At 40.7% G+C, this 16,264-nt stretch overlaps 1 protein-coding gene and 1 long non-coding RNA gene across 7 annotated transcripts in view; one reads left to right on the top strand and one right to left on the bottom strand.

Annotated features, from left to right (window-relative positions):
• Positions 1-16,264, bottom strand: part of LOC117219778 (agrin) — an 846,148-nt gene that overhangs the window by 677,586 nt on the left and 152,298 nt on the right. For 2 of the 6 annotated variants that reach the window (XM_033469204.2, XM_033469206.2), the window contains exon 1: positions 9,950-11,193. The exons of 2 other annotated variants lie outside the window; for them this stretch is intronic. The gene's annotated coding sequence lies outside the window, so the exon portion shown is untranslated. Of the gene's footprint in view, positions 1-9,949; positions 11,196-16,264 lie in introns of those variants that run through there. 2 more of the 6 variants (XM_033469207.2, XM_033469205.2) reach the window with 2 other exon arrangements.
• LOC117219779 (uncharacterized) lies at positions 11,283-14,272 on the top strand. The gene is made up of 2 exons (XR_004490087.2): positions 11,283-11,522; positions 13,988-14,272. It is a non-coding gene; the product is annotated as an uncharacterized LOC117219779 (long non-coding RNA).

Below are 16,264 nucleotides of genomic sequence, written 5' to 3'. Positions count from 1 at the left end.
ATCTAGCCGCCGTAATAGAAACGCGAATTATCATCGAGCTGGATCTGTTCAGCGATTAACCCCTTAACGCACAGTTTTCTCGAAAAAAACCGGCCAAAAAGAAATCAATTTTTTCCATGTATGCGCTACGTATTACGCGCTTTTGTTCCATGGAAAAAGGCTATGTTTTATTCTTGAATAAATAAGTGTTCTAGCTTACGATCCCATGTAAATGATAAATATCGATAAAACGATTTTTTTTCTTTGCTTTCACATTGTTATTTTCAATTCTCGATCATATTCGTGTGTGAAAAATTACAGCAGCATAAAATACAACGCCGCTCGAATTATCTCGAGAGTGCACAGTTTGGCCTGTTCAGCGCGCTCGAATTAACTCGAGCGTACAAGTTAAGGGGTTGAACACATCTCGGTTTCTAGTTTATCGAAAGATGAATTTAGAAATTAGTTTCGCTGGCGCCTCTCATCAGTGTACAGTGAATTCTCTCTAATTGTCCTCTCAGCTTCTAAATAAATAAAAATGAACAGTTTGGGATTATTCGATTTTGGATTATTCGAGCCTCGCAGCTCGTTTTTACAGTCATTTTTAGAGCCTCAAATTGTCCATTATTGTTTAGAAGCCGAAGAAAACAATTGGCAAAAATGTACTGCAAGTTTTTGTTGCGCGCAGCGAATTATTAATAATTATTTAACATCGCGAGAAAATTCGAATCATTTGACCGAATATTAATAGAAAGTTATTCCTTTGTGAAAGAGCGCAATTGTATTTAATGCGTGTATTGTTAATTCGAAGTGTCGACAAGATTTATCGGACAAACTACTATGAAACATTAAATTATTCGCATTAAGTTATCGCTGAGATCATTTTCATTCCCGTAGAAAATCCACTCTCGTCGCCTAAGAACGGTGATATCCATTTTACTATTGTTTCGTTGTTTTACGACTCCTTGTACAACCATACTCGATTTTATCGACAATAATTTCCACGGGAAACGAAAGAACTCTCTTAAAACAGCGGCTATAGATCATCCGGGGAATATTAAACATTCGCGATAAAACAGTATCTCTCTCTCGTCTCGATCGCAATTAAATTCACTCGAATATGTCTTCGTTATAACTCTCGTTCGATAATAAGAGACACGAAATCAATGAAATCGCGGCGCAAAGTACACGATTAAGCTACACTGAAGTAGTTAATAATGATCCTTTTACGGTTAATCTACCGACCGTTGTTTAATAGTCCTGGTTAAAGCTACTGATTAACAATTAAGAACTCGTTAAGCTTTTCAGTGCTACTAGCAATTAAAGCCGCCGGCGCATAATTGAACTGTGCCGATTTTACGTATACCGTCTATGTATAATACTGTCTTACGTGTGGCACTTTGATTTTCGGAAAATTGGTCATATTCGATGCAATTATTTTCCGGACGAATTGCTGCACGAATCGATTCTTTGAGAATTAACGTCTTATTGGAACGAGATCTTGTTCGATTAATATTTGATTCGAGTACAATTTTATTCGAATAAACTTTTGTCTAAATATAGTTTTGTTTAATCGAATATTCAGTTCGAATATTCAATATAGGTTAATTATTTTCGATACGAATTGCTGCAGAAATAAATTCTTGTTCGAATCTTATTCGATTAAAATTTGATTCGGATACAAAGTTATTCGAATGAACTGTTGTTCGATTAAAATTTCATTCGAATCAAATGTTATTCGAATGATCCAAAATATGATTCGAATAAACGACAGCGTCGAATAAAATGTGCTTCGTCGATCTTCAAAATCATTTATCCGTAAAATAAAATCCTTCATCCGTCCGAATAAAATCCAGCCAACAATAACAGCTAATAGCAAGCGAATCGCTCCCAGAAATAAATAAATCGCCGCACCGCGAACATTAACCACCGACAAACAGCATCGGCGCGTGAACGACGGGACGTCGCGGTTCCTCGGCATTCATTTCGTCGGCCTCGACACAACAACGGCGGTTCAACGTTTAATTACCGATATCTTGGTTCCGTTTAATTAGCTCGTCGTCGCAGCACGTACCGTAAATCGATATCAAAGGCACGGACACGTCGACGCGTTTAGCGACGAACTTTCGACGAGGCTGCCGACAAGACCCGGGTCTCCGGTTACGCCGTCGGCTGAGGGTAGTCGAAGACTCGCATGATCGGTGCAACGATAGCTCGAGTGATTCACGGGGAGCCTCGTTACGGACCGGGCCGGGCCGGGCCGGGCCGCGGTTCGAAGTTGCCCGTCCAATCAGGATTTTATCTCGAGCGTCATCGGCTGCAACGACGTGGCGTGCCAATTGATTTCGCCGATACCGCGGCAACTTAAGCAGATACACCCGGTGCTTCCGGGTAAACTTTCGCGCGATTAAGACCGGTAATGTTCGCGGTATTACCGCGAGATAGGCGCCTGGAAATCCCGGCCTTTCGTCGGGCCACTCGACCACGTGCGCTCCGTTCTTATCGATCTTGCCCCGCCGCGCCGGCCGCGCATTTTTATTTTATTTTACTCTTAAAATCCGAAAACTGTGCGAATACCCGAATACCCGCCGCCGAGCGCCGCTTTTTTATCCGCCGAGATCTCGGACGAATATTAAAATACGATGACCGTCGGCGATCGAGCGCGGTCGTTGCTCTCTTATCAACCGTTTGGCCCCGCAACGCTCCGTCAAATTACTCGACGGAATTTCGGAGCGGTCGCTGTCGAATCCGCTCGAGCTCGTCGAAGTCGCACCAAGTCGGGAACAGTTTGCCTCGCGCCGCGATAAAATGTATACGAAAAGTTATAAGTACGTCGCGCGGCTGTTCCGTTCAACAATTTCTGCGCGGTGGTCGCAGAAAGTATTATATATACACTTTTTAAAATGGAATAAATCGTTTGTTTCTCGTGATTTGGTTTGATTGGCGATCGAAATTTCTTTGGGGATGGCAGAGGGGTTGATTTGGTAGACAATGGCTGAACGGTTATTTTCAGAGACTGCAATTTTTGTAGGCAGGGTAGATGAATTTAAAAATGATGGCTTTTTTAAGCTTTTTTAGGATCTACGAAGTGCATTTTTTAAAGTTTCGCTACTGACTCAGATAAAAATATTAACATCGTAATGATTGTAATGATTGTAATCATTGTAATAATTTTAATGATTGTATTAATCGTATAAATTGTATTAATTGTAATAATTGTAATAATTGAAATAATTGTAATAATTGTATTGATTGTATTAATTCTCATAAGTTGTATTAATTATAATAATTGTATAAATTGTATAAATGTATAAATTGTAATAATTGTATTAATTGTAGTAATTGTAATAATTGTGCTGGTTGTATTAATTCTTATAATTTGTATTAATTGTAATAATTGTATAGATTTTATTAATTGTAATGATTCCAATAACTGTAATGATTGTATTAATTCTCTTAATTTGTATTAATTGTAATAAATGTACGAATTATATAAATTGTATGAACTGTAATAATTGTAAAGATTGCTGATTGTAATAAATATAAAAATTGTAACCATTGCAATAATCGTAATAATTGTGCTGATCGTAACAATTGTAACAACTGTAACCATTGCAATAATTGTAATAATTGTAGCAATTGTAATAATTCCAACAATTGCAACAACTATAATAATTGTAACAACTACCAAAATTCTAGAAATTGTAACAATCAACAGTATTATTCTTTACATATTCGCGGTCAGAAAAATAACCTGAACGTGAAACATTTTTCCCTTTTTCGCAGACAGTCGGAGAAAAGATCCGCAAGTGAATAATTAACCTAATTATACAGAAAACAGCGACGTCGCTCCTGTAAATCGCGCGGTGTCCACAAATCGGTCGACCGGCAATCGTCCGCAGCATTCCGGAGGCCATCGAAAAATCGGCCGTGACCCCGGCATTTATTGCGGATCCGGTTGTTCTGCACGAAAGGTATGCCAGTTATCGCGACTCGCCGTAAAACTCTGATCACGTCTATTACGTTCGTGACCGGCAGCCGAATGTTATCCCGTCAGTCAATTGCGCTGCCGTAAAATATGTCACCGAGCCGTATTAACGCGGCGGCGGCGGCGTCAAATCGTTCCCCGTGTAAAACAACGACAAATGGAAAAGTCGACGGAACGTGCTTTAATCCCCGATCGCTCTATCGATCGCTCGATCGATCGATCGCCGGATACGGAACAATTTCGACGATTTATTTCGCATCGAGCCGAAAGGGTTGTTTCGTCAGACGAGGGGCCAGTAAAACAAGCCCGGGCGAAATTCGGCCGAAACGTGGCCGTCGCGATTACGCTGATTTATCCTCGCGATTAGAAGGGTCTAATGACGTCGGAGTTATTATTATTAGTGGTACGAGAGCGTTTAGGCGAGCGCTACTAGCTTTCGACGATGATACCCCCCCTGCTTCGAAATGATAATAATACTCTGCCGAACAAAATGAAAATCCATCTGGATAATTATTAGCGCGGTGATTTAATACGATATGCTTGCGTTAAAATACATTTCATGTCGAGGTTAAATAATTGATTTCTAAGCTGCGTTCTCGTCAATTTGCCAGGGAGAGATTAACAAATAAATCGCATTCACAGTTTTATTTTCTCGATAATAATCATTTGATTTTCGGATATAATATTATAGACACTAAATTTATTGCAATAATCTTGCACGTTTGCACTGTAAATTATCACAACTTGTGATGCAGTGAACAACATAATTAAAGAGATCAGCTAAAATAAATATAAATATATATATATAGGAATATAATAAAACAAAATCTATATAAATATAGATATTTTAATATCTGTCATATTTATTAAGTTATATTTTCCCAATAATGATAATTTGATTTCCGGAAATAATGAAATATTATTGCCACTAAATTTTCCACTAATTCTGCACTTTTGCACTGTAAATTATCACAACTTGCAATCCAGCTAAAATAAATATAAATATGAATAAATATAATAAAAACAAAATCTACATAAATATAGATATTTTAATATCCGAATATTTCTCCAAATAATTACAAAAAAAACTACATCTTTTTTATTCCTATGAACAATCTCTTATAATTTAACACAATCGCGTCATTTAGCCTTGAATTAAACAATTCTCCGTACCCGCTGCAAAATTTATGAAAATCTTACCGAGCAACAAACTATTTTGGTCGACGCGGAACGCATATTAACGTAAGCATTAAATTAGGTTCCCACACTAATCGTCTCCCAGGCGCGTCTCATAATTTCGTCCACCGGCGTTACGCTCCCTTCGAAAAAAAGCATCGGTCCAAGAGAAACCCGTTTCGCGCCAGCAATTTATGTTTTTTTCCGCGTCCCGACCGCTTTCTCGGCTCGCGAGTCCCATTATCGCGACACGCCACGTGTCATTACAAAACCGGCAGACATTGTGTTTCAACCCGTTACGACGCCCGAAACGCAGCTACGTGTAATCCGCAAAGAGTAATTCCATCCTGCAATTCCTCGACCGTGAAATTCTCAACACATGATTTAAGCTAACATACTTAACAGCCGCGGCTGAGCCGCCCGTCGAGTCTTATATTTCGCACCGGCTTTGCCGCACCTTTCGTTCAGACACATTCCTCGTTCTCCGGTTGTTATTTAGACGCGCGCTCAAAACGATTTCGGAGTCGTCGTCGCTCGACTTTGCGCACTGTGATTGTATTTGATAACTAGATTTTGCGCTATAAATTTTTGGGAAACGTAGAAACATGGAAACATGGAATAGCGAACGTATTAAAAGCAAGTGAAAACGTTGACGATGTGTAAAATTGTTTAAATAAAAATGTATTCTGAAAAATTCGACATTTGTGTAATTCTTCATAAAACATTCAGAACAGAGTGTAGCTGCATCGTGAGAAAATACAGTGGAAGAATAGTAATCATAATGACAACATTTAACACTGTCTGCTGTATCAACAATCTCACATATTTCATGCAATTAAAGTAATATATTTAATACAATTGAAATTGAAATGGAAGTTGCAATTGGAATTGAAATTGAAATTGAAATTGAAATTGAAATTAAAATTGGAATTGAAATTGGAATTGAAATTGAAATTGAAATTGAAATTGAAATTGGAATTGGAATTAAAATTGAAATTAGAATTGAAATTAAAATTGAAATTGGAATTGAAACTGAAATTGAAATTAAAATTGAAATTGAAATTGAAATTGGAATTGGAATTGGAATTGAAACTGAAATTGAAATTAAAATTGGAATTAAAATTGAAATTGTATTGGAATTGAAATTGAAATGGCAATTAAAATTGAAATTGAACTATATTAAGTCGCATAAAATACATATCACGCGAACGTCTTTCTTTCCGAATCGACGAGCAGCTCGACCAACAGAGAACGCAAACGATTAAACGGCGCGCAGCAAAAAGGGAAAACAATTCAAAGAAAACGTCACATTATCATCTGCGCATCTTTACGAACGCGAGAGAACTTTTACCACCCGGAGAGAACAGTATCGCGTTTATATTTTTCTTATTCGCGGAACAGCCACGTAGACTCGTGACTTTGGACGAGGAGAGAACAACTTTAATCTAAAAATAGCGACGTTAAAGCAAGTCGAAGAAGAACGTGTAAAGAGACCGATGTCATTTTACGTTTTAATTCGCTAATGGTACGAGCTGTCGCGCATTTTATCATGCGAAACGCCTTTGACGGGATTCGCTTTCTCGTCGCGGAAGATTAACGCGGGAATCTGCACACTGCGTTCCATCGAGAAAACAAAAGTGCAACGCGCCGCATCCTTGAATTCGTCGAACGTCGTCGCGTAAAAAAAAAATCGACGATGCAAAAATTTCGATTTCGCTGTTCGAGAAACAACAACAAAATATCCCGGGAAGACTTTTCGGCCGCCGCGCCGCGCCGTCGCCCGGATTTTTGTCATCGTTTTACAACAAGTGGTGCGATTTGAATTCCGCACAAAGAGACACACCGATATAAACGAGAGAACACACACGTACGCGAACGCGCTCGCAAAATATTTCACGGTGCAGCATTAGCGCCGCGCGCGAACACGCGCGTTTCAGCTGTCGAACAATGATAATTGAATTTGCGTTCTCACGCTGTTTCTTCTTTTTGTTCCATAATTTCACGGCGTTAATAAAAACATACTTTTGTTCCCGTCACAAAGGAGCGTAACCGGGTATGATATTTTTTTTTTCTTTTTTTTTTTTGATCACGCGACATCAACATTTGTCGCGCCGAGAGTGAAATAACGTGTCGGAAATTTATGTCGCTGTTTCTACGAAATACCGCCGGCATTCGTCGACGTTCTATCGATGCGTCGTTAATAAAAATGACTGGATTAAATAACGCTTAAATCGTATTTTTAGTTTCACGTATCCAAAGTAATATGTAATATTATTGTGTAATATATTGTATATGCAATACTCATTTTGTAATAATATATTACTAGTAATATATTGCAAATAAAATATTATATTATTAGTAATAGATTGCTAATAAAATAATATTATATTGCTAGTAATATATTGCTAATAAAATAATATTATATTGCTAGTAATATATTGCTAATAAAATAATAATATATTACTAGTAACATATTGCTAATAAAATAATATTATATTATTAGTAATAGATTGCTAATAAAATAATATTATATTATTAGTAATAGATTGCTAATAAAATAATATTATATTATTAGTAATAGATTGCTAATAAAATAATATTATATTACTAGTAATATAATGCTGATAAAGTAATATTATATTATTACTAATATATTGCTAATAAAATAATATTATATTACTAGCAATATATTGCTAATAAAATAATATTATATTACTAGCAATATATTGCTAATAAAATAATATTATATTACTAGTAACATATTGCTAATAAAATAATATTACATTACTAGCAATATATTGCTAATAAAATAATATTATATTACTACTAACATATTGCTAATAAAAAATACCACAGTAGAAAAATTAAACGCGTTAGAAAAATTTATTAAAATCATTAGAAGAAAACACATTCTTATTTAACTTCCGTTTCATAGAATCAAGCACGAACAGTTTTATCTCGCACACTGATCCCGCGGTCCAATTATTAATAATTATAGTTCGAGCGCAGTCGAATCTCTTTCTCGACGAATTTATAAGTTCATTTGTTTAGCGTGGTCGCACCAGCTGCTAGGTCATGTTGTTATCGATTACGCGTCTTAGTTCGTACTGACCTCGCACGTTTCGCGAATGTTAAAGCGTCGCGACGAACTTTTCATTTTATTATAATTCACGCCCGTTCCGATATAAACCGAATAAAATATAAACGCAGTTTCTGGTATGGAAATTCATCGGCGACAGAGATGTGCTAATCTGCGTTTCGCTGCGAGCATAAATCGTAGCGCAGAATCATCGCCTCTCGAACCTTTCGCGTATCCGTCACTTTTTTTGGCGAGGTTAATTAATCTTATGCAACTTTTAATTATCCTGATTTTTAATTTAGCCGTTGCTGTAACATTTGTTGCTGGTAATAACAGGATATGTTGAATAAATAACTCTCGAATAAATAACAACTCTAAACGATCCGAACGATCGTAAATGAAAAAATTAGCAATAACGAACGTTGTTGCAATATTTGCTGTATAACACATACATTGAATAAATAACTCACAAATGTATCTTCACGATCTGAACAATTGTAAATGGAAAAAATGAGTAATAACGAACGTCGTTGCAATATTTGCCATAAGAAACGCATACACGAAATAAATAACTCGTAAACGTCTCTTCACGATCTGAACAATTATAAACAAAAAAAATGAGCATTAACAAGAGCGTCACTATAATATTTACCACAAGTAACATAGACGTTAAATAAATAACTCGCAAACGTCTCTACACGATCTGAACAATTGTAAGTGCAAAAATGAGCAATAACGAGAGTTATTGCACCATAATATTTACCGCAAGTAACATACACGTTAAATAAATAACTCGCAAACGTCTCTACACGATCTGAACAATTGTAAGTGCAAAAATGAGCAATAACGAGACTTATTGCACTATAATATTTACCGCAAGTAACATACACGTTAAATAAATAACTCGTAAACGTCTCTTGACAATCTGAACAATCATAAACAAAAAAATGAGCATTAACAAGAGCGTCGCTACAATATTTACCGCAAGTAACGCAAACATCAAATAAACAACTCGCAACCATCCCTCGACACCCAGAACAATAGCAAACGAAAAACTGGGTAAAAACGCGAGCGTCGCCGCAAGATTTTCCGCTAGCAACGCGCCCCTCGCGAAAGCCTCGCGAGCGCGCCTTTACAATCCAATCGTAGATCCGAAAGATCAGCGACCGGTCATTCGAGCGATTTCCGTGAACCCAGGCGTCTCGGGTTGTTCGAACCCCGTGGACACCGGTGTCGTACTAAATTCAACCCCGGAGCGTCCCCGATAGGTTTCGTCCGCGCGGAACACGAACGGATGACTGCTGGAACAGTTCGAGAATCCAATTTCGCGTGAAAGGAAACGATCGTCGGGGATCCACGCCGGCGGGCGTAGATCACGGCGAATTCGTAGGGAGAACATCGTGGTGACAACGCGGTGACATCGCGGTGACATCGCCAGGCGATCGGCTCCGAGCGCGGCGAGCATTCGCTGCGAGCGATCCGCGGCGTTTACGAGCTGACGCCGCGACTCGAACGCAGCCAAAACGACGAGAAACTCGAAATTGCTCGCCGTGGAATGTCGATCGCGGGGCCACGAGAAAAAGGCCGGGCCGAAAACAAAGCTGTTCCACTGCGAGCGAGCCAGCCGACCTGGTCTCGTTCGCGTTGTCCGCGCGGCCTCGTTCGTCGAGAAAGAAAAACGCGCGCCGCGATATTGCGACTTCGCCGTGGCACCGGTAAATATTTACCTGTCAGTCTGCCGGCTCTTCCTCTCCCTCCCCCTCGCCTCTGCTCTTTAATTAACACACCCGTTGTCCTTCTACTTCCGCGATGCGCCCTGCCGGGCGGGTCTCCGCTGCGCCCCGAAGTATCGTCGAAACACCGGCCTCGCGAGTCCTCTTCTCGCGTTTCTCCGCGTTTATCGCGTTCCTCCTGTCCCTCTTTGCCGCGACGAAGCGGACCGTGGAGCGATGCGATCCGATGGGAAGCGGTGCGAAGCGGAACGGAGCGAGTCGGTCGGGACGCGGAGCCTTCGATCGCGGTCGCACCTGCGGCGGAACGCGCCGTTTTCGCCGTTTCGTACCTGTCACCAGTTTTTCCCTATCGACCCATCCGGCCCGCGAAGACCCGCGGGACACTGCCGCGGCGTTTTCGGCGACGCGGTTCGAGCGCGACGCGACGCCGAGTGCTCTCGCGAGAGCACGCGTGCACCGGCGAGGTAAACAGCTCAAGACCGCTCCTCCACGCGGCTCCTCCCGGCTCGCCTGCTGACACCAAGGCAGAAGCAGAAGATCGCGGAAAATGTCCTGTTCCTGTCGGCCGCGGTGAAATCGAGCGGACACCGCCGCGGCGAAGGGAATAATCTCGTCCGGAACCGCGCGCCGAGTTCGAAGGAGGATAGTATCGAGGCGACGCGTCTCGCGGAACCACTGGGCACGTCTTAACGATTCCGAGGGCTAAGCTCTACGCACTACAAACACATCTAAGAACACTCTCTCTAGGTCGCTACAAACACTGCGCACTCCGGGGGGCGGCGGGGGGCTTTCGTTAATCCTGCGTAGAGCTCTTCATTGTTCGGCGGCGGGCTCGCGGCGATCCGGTCTCGCGGCGGACGCGCACCGCACGCGTCCAACGATCGACGTGTCCTCCTCGCTGGCAGCGGATCCGACGACGATCGTGCGAGCTGCTCTGTTCTCTCGGCGACTGTCCGGACGACGATGATGACGACGATGATCGGGCTCGCGGGACGACGGGGACATTCCGTGGTCACGGTTGTGTCAGGCGAGGAACGCCGCGAGGAACGGGCCGAGCGCTGCGCGCCGAGCCGATTCCGACGGGAGGAGCGTTTGCATCGCGCCGCGGTCCCAACACCGACGAAACCCGGCGAGAATATCTCTCGAACACCACGGACCACGAGCAAGGACCACGACCACCGATCACGAGCGCGACGGCGACGAGACACGTCTCCGGAGACGAAGGCTCGGCACGCGAGTTCGCCGGCCGACTGAACCACGGTTCGACTGTCGCGTCGGCCGACCCCAAACCCGAAACTCGCCTCTCGTCGCGTCCTCTCCGTCCAACGAATCCGCCGTCTCGTTTGGTTCCCCATAGCAGGGTGGCCGAGGGTGGCCGAGGGTGCCACGGGGCGAGGGGGGCATAAACAGAGCCGCCGAGGGGAGGGATACGCCGGAGGGTGTGCGCCTGCGCCAGGTGAATCAGCCGACGAGAGAGACCCTCTTCCTCTTCTACTCCGTGCCCGACACTCGCGCTACTACTCCTGCGCTCTGCTCGGCCAGGTGAAATAGATACGAGGAAAAAATGGTAAGTGTCTTTTTAACCTTTCTTTCGCGTATGACCGCGCGCCCGAGCGCCGCCGCGCTACGTTCCCGCGAGGTCCGCGCGCGCGAGAGCTCGCGCGATGAACGATCGCCGAGAGGAACGATAGACGTGGCTAGAGGACTTCGCTTCGTGGATCGCTATAGACGATTATGCTCGCGGAGACGCGTAGATGTTTCGATGTTTCGGGAGTTTGATCTTTTTTACCGATTCGACGCGTTCGTTTGTCGGAAACGATGCAAGTTTCTTTTTCGGGGCGGTGATTTCTCGAACGAGCGCCATTCGCTGCGTGCTCCGCCGATCGTTTTGATTTTTTGTGGGCTGTGTTTGGGATTTGTAAGACTTTTGGGAATGTTGGACATCTTTTTTGAGACATCGAGCTGTTCTTCCTGTTTTTTAGTTCGGGGGATCGGTAACTTTGATTAGAGTTTTGAGGGAAGGAATGAAAAGCGAGTCTGTGATTTTTTTTATCGATTACAGTGAACTTTAAGCAGTTATCTTTATATTTTGACGGTATATTTATGTTTGTATTGAAACAGTAATCTTGAAATTTCGATCCCAGCTCCTCGATTTTTCTCGATTCGCAGCGAAAAATCGCGATCGATGATGAGACGATTTAGGATTCAGGATTTTAGTATACATAGTAGCTTGCAGTCGTTTTTACTCTTTTTTTCTATGGAACTGTGTAATTCTTTTTTCATCAATCGATGCGTTTATGTATTCATTTCAACCATTTATCTGTGTCACGACGAGTATACTCGTCGCACGTAAAAAGTATTCACTAGCTGTTTAAATTGTAATTTTAACGAAAACTAAAAGATATTTTCAAAGTTCAAGATATTTAGAATATTTTAATATGTTATATATATATATATGTTATATATATAGATATTTAGAATATTTTAATATGTTATATATAACATATTAAAATATTCTAAATATCTTGAACTTTGAAAATATCTTTTAGTTTTCGTTAAAATTACAATTTAAACAGCTAGTCAATACTTTTTACGTGCGACGAGTATATATATCTATAAATATTCGATCATGCATCGTTCCTTGCTTTTCCAAATACAGTAATGTCTCCCTTACTGACGCTTAGATGGTCCGCAAAAATGGACAATTTGGAAAGAGGAGACACGATTATTCGAGCCTTGCAACTCGTTTTTATAATTCTTGACAATCGATAACCATAAAAAACGATCCACAAGGCTCGAACAATCGTATCTCCTTTTCCAAAATTGTCCATTTTTGTGGACAATGTGAGCGTCAATTAGAGAGACATTACTGCACCATTCTACAGCAGCAATTTGAATCTTTCCCAATACGATTTTTCCTGCGTTTTTCGTCTATTACGTTTATTAGTATGCAGTATATATGATAATGTCAAACGAATAAATAAATATTAGCAATAAAATTCCTAATTGTATAAAATAAAATCGTCTTTCTGACCCGACATTTTAACCTTGACACTTGCACCGTGTTCAACGAGTAAAAAAACGACGAGTGAAAAGGCGACGCCACAGCTAACCAGCTAAAAAATATATATACATAAAGCACTGTCAAGTGGAAAAATGATTGGTTCGAAGGTTACGATTTTTCTGTCGAATTTTTTCAGCGGAACACCGTGCACCGGTCCGAGCTCGCTGCTCCGGGACACGTATATATAAGTTTACGATACCCGGCGACCGTCGAGGCCCGCGCGTGCACTCTAATCGATTAAAGTATTAACACGCGCTCGCCGCTGCTCTCGAGTTTTGTGTTTCTTTATGCCACGGCCGTGGATCTGGTTATTAGTGCCGGTCGAACGCCGCCGAGCGTAATACGATGGACAAAGTGTGCACGCCGATGTGTCCGCGGATACGACGGCCGATTATACTTATTATTACTGGCCGGTTGCTTTGTAATAATTGCAAGGGTGACGGGAAACGCGAGCGACGCCTCGCGCGGACAATTGTTTTCGAAGAAATCGATCGGTTTCGGTTTTGCGATCGTCGTGTTTTATCTGTCGTTAAGAAATCCCTTCGATATTTTTAACCGCGTTAATCGATCGTTATGATATCGACTTGGCGTACGTGTTGATTTTTGTTTAAATTTTAGACGCGTGTGCGAATCTTTTTCAGAGATCTCCCTTCGGAATTATTAAATCGGTAAATATGCTTTTGCAGGAAAATCTATAGTAATGTCTCCCTAATTGTCGCCCAAATATTATAATATATTATAATATATAATATAATATATAATATAGTAATAAAATTATACTATATTATAATATATAATATAATATATAATATAATAATAAAATTATACTATATTATAATATATAATATAATATATAATATAATAATAAAAATTATAATATATTATAATTATAATATAATTACTGTGTGTTTATTATTCAATTGTAACATTGATAACGTTAATAATTACATATATGTTGTTTTATACAGTGTCTCGCTGCCTATCGTCGCAAGATGCACAGCACTGTACCCGTTGTCAGAATAGTATCCGGTTCAGTGGAAGGACCTCGCGATGGTCAGACACCCTTGCGATATTTACAACGTTAATAATTACACGTCGTTCCATGGTGTCTGTTTCCTATCGTTGCAAGATGCACAACGCTATACCTACGTGCGAGCATTACAGTATGTATTACTGTTAAGTAGAAAGATCACGCGATAGTCAGACATCCTACTCTGCCACATCCGCGCGGGATCATAAATAGAAGAGAGAAATATCGACATTCTAATTTCAAACCTGTTCCCTGCGTTTCCTTCAAATTCCATATTTATAAACGACCGAATTATCGACGGATCGCACGACACACGAGGTTATATTCAACTCGCGTGGATTTCGCCGAGAAGAGTGACGAGAGGAGACGAGGTGTCGTGTCTTCTGGTGAAAGGTACATACGTTGCTACGTTTTGATAATTAATGCGAGGATTTCGTACGATTTTGTACGTCACTGTAATATTTATGCATATTAGAAATAATACTGTAAAATAATAAAAATAATAGTTGAAATAATAGTGAGGATAACAACGAAAATTTATAATGCTAAATAATACTACAAAGTTACTAAAATGTACTAAGTAATACTAAATAATACTAAAAGGTACTCAAATATATTGAACTATATTAAAATATACTAAATAATACTACAAAAATAGTAAAATATACTAAATAATACTAAATAATACTAAATACTATTTAAAAAATACTAAAATGTATTAAATAAAATTAAATAATGCTAAAGAGATACTAAAATATACTAAATAATACTAGAAAATACTGAAATATACTAAATAATACTAAATAATACTTAAAGAATACTAAAATATACTAAATAAAGCTAAATAATGCCACAAAAATACTAAAATATTCTTAAATAATACTAAATAATATTGAAAAATACTAAAATATACTAAATAACACTAAATAATGCTAAAAAATACTAACACGTACTAAACAATACCAAAAAAATACCAAAAAAATACCAAAAACAATAATAAAAAAAATAATACAGCCCACCCTAACATTTTCTGCCACTTACCCCTAGAACATGCATCGTCGGCCCCGATTGTTCCCGGCGTTGAACTACATTATCAAATAAATCAGTGTTCTCTCGCACCGACGTAACAATGTTAACAATCGAAACGCATCAACGTCCATAAATTCGTAAGATCCATTTGCGCATTAGATAAATAAAGTTTCTGGCGATCCGTCATTTCGATATCATGAAAAGCGACCGTACATCACAGAAACGTATCGCATAGAATCCGATCAAAAGTTGATCGAATAAATTCCCCCCGTTGTTCCTTGCGCATCATAAATGGCATTTGCGTTTGTTTCAATATCGCCGACATAATAAATGCATTCGCGGAGAGCGAATCCGGGAAGCTCGATCGATAACCCGAGCACCCGGTCGTCTCTGCACCCGCGCCGCGCCGCGCCGATTGTGTTACGTCGCGAGTCTCTTTCCGCCTCGCGACGAACAGAAGAAGAAAGAAGAAAAAAAGGAGAAAAGAAAGAAGATAAAAAGGCAAACAAACGTTCGGCCAGAAAGAAACGGAGGATACCGCGCGGCCGGTTCGGCGCGCTCGAAAAGCCGAGAGCCGCGGCGGCGGCGGCGGCCCCAAACATTCCGACTATCGGTTTCGAATGATTTCCAATGAACAAAACGACGAGTTTTAACCCGTTAACGCGGGTTAAGCTGGACCCGATACACGCCCCCGAGTCCCGATAATTCCATTTCGCCCGATCAGGCTCGAGCGAACCGAAGGGAACGGGATCAAAAAAGGATAAATAATTCCCGGGCGACCCTTGCGAGAATGAAATCCGGAGGAGAAGAGACGCCGTTGCTTCTCGTCGGCGCTTCTTTCGCGTCTGTGCGAGCGTATTAATCGTATTCAATGGCGACGGACGTCGACGAAACGGTGGACAAACGCGGTAAAACGGGTCGCGAGTATGCAACCGGTCGCGAACCAATGGATTGTCACCGCCGGCGACCTCGTATCTGCGGGATCAATTAATTAAGCGTAAAAGACGTCGGTCTGTTCGATCGATATCGGTTTTTAATATCGTCGCGAGATTAAATATCCTCGCAGCAATTCGTACATTTTATCGGACGCTGCGTCTATGACATTTTTCTTTCGAGTACAACAAATTATTTACAAGTTTTATGGATTGTCGACAATTATAAAAACGAGATGGAAGGATCGAATGAT

The sequence above is a fragment of the Megalopta genalis genome, chromosome 5, assembly GCF_051020955.1.
Source record: "Megalopta genalis isolate 19385.01 chromosome 5, iyMegGena1_principal, whole genome shotgun sequence".
NCBI classification, from domain to species: domain Eukaryota; kingdom Metazoa; phylum Arthropoda; class Insecta; order Hymenoptera; family Halictidae; genus Megalopta; species Megalopta genalis.
The sequence above is the reverse complement of the archived record's forward strand: the minus strand, read 5'-3'. Positions and strand labels throughout refer to the sequence as shown.